Source organism: Danio rerio, chromosome 8 (genome assembly GCF_052040795.2).
Source record: "Danio rerio strain M-AB ecotype USA chromosome 8, GRCz13ab, whole genome shotgun sequence".
In the NCBI taxonomy this organism is placed as follows: Eukaryota; Metazoa; Chordata; class Actinopteri; order Cypriniformes; family Danionidae; genus Danio; species Danio rerio.
In genome coordinates, this window is record NC_141028.1 from 48,443,741 (window position 1) to 48,449,740 (window position 6,000).

The window sequence follows — 6,000 nt, forward strand, 5'->3', positions numbered from 1 at the left end:
CAGATCAGGCAGCATAATACAGAAAGTGGAGCAAAGCGCATCAAATGATCTGTATTTAAAAGAAGGAAAAATGAAAAATAGATTAAATATATTATTTTATATCAGACACACATCTGGTGCTTTTATTTGCTCCTTCTATACGTCCACAACTTCACACATTGGGTTAAATTAGGCTTTACAGTTTCCATGTTCAGTCCTTTACTTCCACTGTATCTTTTTAAGAAAAAGGCAGCAGCATTACAACCTGTCATTTAATCAGAAGACAAAGTCAAAGCCGAGCTGACAGCCAATCTTTCCTAGGCTCAGCAAAACTTGCAAAAAAAATACCTCTGTATTCCTGCAAGTGCAATATTTACACAAATATTTCTTATTCAAATCTTCAGCAACGCTATTTAACTCGTGAATTTGTTTTACATTTATTTACACCTTGACCGATTTTTTTGACATGCCAATTAAAAATACAATGTTCCTTAACCAGATGGTTTAGTACTTTACTTTCAGTCATGTTGTTGTAATGTTTTGAGAAGACTAGTTACACAATAAAAAATGTTACACAATAAAAAAAAAAATCGAAATCGAAATCGTGAATCGGTCAAACTTTATAAAAAACCTAGATTTTTTTTGGGCTAAATCGCACAGCCCTACAGCCAACATATGAATTTGTTAAATTATTTCAAATGATCCGTCTTTGCGAGTAGTCTAAGCAAAATTGGTTATGTATTAAGTGAGCATAAACTAGCATTTCTATTTGACCAACGCGTTATCTCTCCAGTACCCTAAATAAAGCATTTTCTACCTGCCAATGTTAAACAAAATACAGAGAGAAAGATCACTAATAAAGAAACAGTTAACCCATAAATTTACTCATCCTTTACTAGTTACACATTTCTCTTTCTTTCTTCTGTTGAACACAAGAGAAGATATTTTGAAGAATGAGTTTGAAGCTATATGTCCGTGCCTCCTGAGTAACATTTGTTTTATTCTGTGTTATTACAGTATTACACACAGTGTTATTAAGTTTGTTACAGAGATGAGTTTGTTAAATTATTTCAAATGACCCATCTTTGTGAGTAATCTAAGCACAATTGGTTATGTCTTAAGGGATAATAACCTAGCATTTCTATTTAACATTACGCATTACGCATTATCTCTTAAAGTGACAGTAGCCTAATAAACCATTTTCAATATTAAAAAAACAAAATACAGAGAGAAATGTCACTGTTAAAGAAAGAGTTGATTCATAATTTACTCATCCTTTATCTGCTACACGTTTCTCTTTATTTTTTCTGTTGAACACAAATGAAGATATTTTGAAAAATGCTAAAAATCTGTAACTATTGGCTTTCAATGCATTTGTTTTTCCTACCATGGAATTCAATGGTTACAGGTTTTCAGCTTCCTTTAAAACATCTTATTTTTTTGTTGAACTGAATAAAAAAACTTGTAAAGATTTGGGACTTCTTGAGGGTGAGTAAATTGTGCACATTTTCATTTTTGGGTGAAACTATCATTCGGTATCAAACACTTTTTCTATCATTATTGATGAAGGTGTACCATAGATATATTTTGACACCATTTGATCTTTGCCTAAAAGATTGTAAGTTTTCTTCAGCATAGTTACTATAGTTTAACCAATCTTCCAAGTCAACAAGGACCATTAAGCATTTTTATGCCACTGTTTCCTGTCTTTTTTGAGTGAGTGTGTGTCTGTGCGTGTGCACAATTAACGCTCTGGTTCAGCCAGTTTTGCAGAAGGAAAATACTTTCCACGCAATACCTGAGCAATGAATGAGCGCGAATGACTGGCAGACTTTATACAAAAGCCCAGTGCCTGCACACAGCTGACGCAAATCTGTGTGTAAATAATCTGAAAGCAGAAAACCATGCAAAGCTAACCTGCCAGGGAAAACTATGAATCACAACGACAAAAAAAAAAGTGGACAACAATCCTAAAATGCCATATTATATATGGCTGTATCTGATTTAATTACACACAACAAAATTTTGGTTCTTCAGCAGTTCCTTTAGAATGCCATACCCCCAAAAAATAAATAAATAAAAATAAAAAACAAATGTAAAGCCTTTTAAAGTTTCTCTAACTCTCTCTTAATATCTTTTTAGTTTAGTTTTAGTTTAGTTAGGCGGAAACATACGGTGATACAGTTGTTCTCAACATTTAATAAACATTTAATGTTTCCTCATTAAACAAATTAAAAAACACCCACGGGGCCACGAGAATGTTTTGACCTCAGAAGAACATAAAGCTTTTCAAATCAAATCAGCTTTTTTCATTCGTAGCAAAACACATGACCGTGAAGTAACATAATCTAAACTTATATTATTCATTCATTTTATTGTCGGCTTAGTCCCTTTATTAATCCGAGGTCGCCACAGCGGAATGAACCACCAACTTATCCAGCAAGTTTTTACGCAGCGGATGCCCTTTCAGCCGCAACCCATCTCTGGGAAACATCCACACACACATTCACAAACACACTCATACAATACGGACAATTTAGCCTACCCAATTCACCTGTACCGCATGTCTTTGGACTGTGGGGGAAACCGGAGCACCCGGAGGAAACCCACGAGGAGGCAGGGAGAACATGCAAACTCCACACAGAAACGACAACTGAGCCGAGGTTCGAACCAGCGACTCAGCGACCTTCTTGCTGTGAGACGACATCACTACCTACTGCGCCACTGCCTCGCCCCATCTTATATAATAATTAATAAAATGAATATCTAACATATATATTTTTACTACACAACTGACGAAATTGCTGCTGTGTTAAAAGGACTTGATGATTGTATCAATTTTAAATGATAACTCATTTACTGTAAGAGCAATTTCATGCAAATGTCAACCTTACCATGAAAAAAAAAACATTTTACCAAAATAGCGAAACCCTTTTTAGTTTTTTTTTTGTGTCAAGGCTTGTATTTTACAGGATTATAAATAAAAACTTCAAAATGTCTTTGTCAATGTTCTCAAACAGAGTGGCAATTTCACATGCATAACAGAAAGACGTCACATCCATAACAAAGCTTTTTTCCTCATAAACACAAAAATGTTAAATAAAATAAAATCAGTCATTTTTGTTCTAAAGTGAGCAACTCTTATCCTTTTGATTACCATTATTTCTTTTGGGTTGTGCAGTTTAATTCACAGAATTTCTGTACTGTAAACTTGCAGGCTTGTTTGGTCACATACATAACGCATGTTTATTTTCCTCATTTAAAGTATAAAAAATATTGACAGATTGAGATTTTTCTGCTATCATAAATCTCTGGTTAGTTGCTTTGGAAAATATCAACAGAGGTTTCAATAAAATGTTAACAAATACTTTCTTTTTCTCTTATGTTTTGAGTTTTTTTTCTGCAAATGTCACATGCATAACACTGGAATTGCTTGTATGCAAAGGATTCAGGGAAAAATATAAATGAAAAAGCTGATTGAAAAAATTGAAACATCCACACAGCTACAACAATCAATCAAAACAAAAGATACACAGCATGACAGTGAAAACTTGACTAACAACTACTAGAAATAAACACCCAATGTTTATCATAGAAACAACAAGAATGACAACTTACACAAATTTATACAAAAACAATAATAATAATTATGAATAATAACTATGAATAATAATAATAATAATAATAATAATAATAATAATAACAATAATAATAATAATAATAATAAATCAAGAAAGTGCGAGTCCACAACATTCCACGATGTAAAATAAAGCACAAAACCTGAAATAAAAGTGTAAATCAGACTATGTTTATTTTTCTAGAGGGACATAAATAACACATTATTATTGAATACCACAGAAACCACAGTTGCAAATAAAATTTGCATATTAACTACTGAATAACCTGTCAATAAAAAAAATCTTTGTTCCCTTCGAACAGCTTTCTTTCACAGTAAGTTAGCTTAATTTATACTTTGTTGAAAACACTGGCTAATAACATAGCTAACTATAACTTTCGTTTAAATACTTTAAAGTTTCTTAGTTGAAAGATTACAGACGGTAACCATTACATTCTGACGTAGACTGAGGTTACCATGATACATTTGTAAATGTAATAATCAGAAATGTAAACAGCTTTCGTGAGTTTCTTTGTTAGCTGATTTGACTAGCCTATTTCTTTATTCTGATTAGTCTAAAGAACATAAGAAAAGCAAAGTGACATGAATCGGCTTAAGCAATCACACAAATACAAGCGCAATGTTTTACTTTACTCACCTTTTTGTCAACTTCAAACCTCCGTCTGTCTGTCCGTCCCACCTGTGTGTGATCTGTTTGGGCTCTGAGCTCAACCAAACCTCGCTGTCCGCGGTCGGGATAGACCGGGGAGAGCGTCCTGTTGATCGCGGATTAATGTTCGGCTCCGCCGTCGTTATTTGCGTGCTTTTTCCAGCTTAAATCACACCAGGACGTCATTCCTCACACCATCCATGAACTGTAGTATTTCTATGATCACAGGCTGGCTCACACAAACTTGCTGAGAGAGCCGGAAGGCGGTGCGGGATCGCATTGCACGGAAGGATGGAGGATTTGTTTTGGTACGCCAGACTGGGACAGTGTGGTGGAGCGGGAGAGTGGGTCTCCCTGCCCCCTTGTGGAGGATCATGAAACATGCCTATTTGGATTAGAAAGAAGATTTTGGTCACGTGATAACGTAGTTTTTCGTTTCCTTGAAGCATGTTGTTGTGTGGGTTGACTACGAGTGGGGATGGATTACAGACCGGGCCAATAGGGCCATGGGGGAGGAGGCCATGAACTTCAAAACGGAGTCATGTTTGTAGGAAACCCAACTACGAGAATGAATGTTTGTTTATGCTTCAATACATGGGTCCCATACACCATACAAGACTTCTCAGGCAAGACTTTTCGTTTATGAGGAGGGGCTCTTGGCACTTTTTCGTTTGCTCATGTGAAAATGAAAGCCTCTAAAGGTCATATTAGATCATGTTATTATAGTATGATGATTAGATTTAATCACACTGAATTTATTGTATTCAGTAAAGTTTTTTTGTCATTGTGTTCAGCAGCATTTTCCAACACAAGTGAATAATTTTTGAAAATTACATATAGGCTAAAGATCAGTCATAATTAAAAATAATTTACATTTATAATGGCAACGTGTCAGCGCCAAAGTGCTAGGCTATTAGTTTTTTCACCAAAAAATATAGTAAATTGTTAATTGTAAACGGGTCACACTACTATTCGGTGCAATTTGTGTATCCCAAGACATTATATGCCGGTGTTCTGATGATCTGTGCTACTTGAGGCACATTGAGGCAGCTCAATATGTTAATCTAAAAAAACAGGGTTAGCACATCTTGTCAGCTTCAAATGTATATCAGAATGAACTACCTGCTTAAAGAAGGGTGTAAAAACTGGAGTAAAGCATTTTGTCAGCTTCAAATGTCAATCGGAATGAACTACCACTCTAATAAACAAATTAAATATGAAACTGATGAAAAAACTAAAAACAATAAGGCAGTAGTTTACTCTGATAGACATTTGAAGCTGCTACACTTTTCTCTACATTATTCAATAGAGTAGGTAGTTACAGTAATATAGATATTTGAAGCTGACATATATATATATATATATATATATATATATATATATATATATATATATATATATATATATATATATATATATATATATATATATATACATACAGATTTCTCATCTAGTCACATCATTTTCAAAAATTTAACTCACATTTAAGGAAAGAAATTTGACTACAAAAAGCAGAGTTTGTCTAACTCTTTTATCTTCTTTTATTTTCTACATTTCAGAGTAGTTTTCTGTTGTGGTAGAGCATAACACATCCAGCCTGTTTGCCATTTTATATAGAACACAATAAATATATAAATATATATATATATATATATATATATATATATATATATATATATATATATATATATATATACATATATATATATATATATATATATATATATATATATAT

The 6,000-nt window shown here is 33.4% G+C and overlaps 1 protein-coding gene across 1 annotated transcript in view; it reads right to left on the minus strand.

Annotated features, from left to right (window-relative positions):
* si:ch73-138n13.1 overlaps nucleotides 1-4,543 on the minus strand; it is a 70,067-nt gene extending 65,524 nt beyond the window's left edge. Inside the window, exon 1 of the mRNA XM_087265243.1 lies at nucleotides 4,254-4,543. The gene's annotated coding sequence lies outside the window, so the exon portion shown is untranslated. The remainder of the gene's footprint in view (nucleotides 1-4,253) is intronic.
* Nucleotides 4,544-6,000: the final 1,457 nt, after the last annotated feature.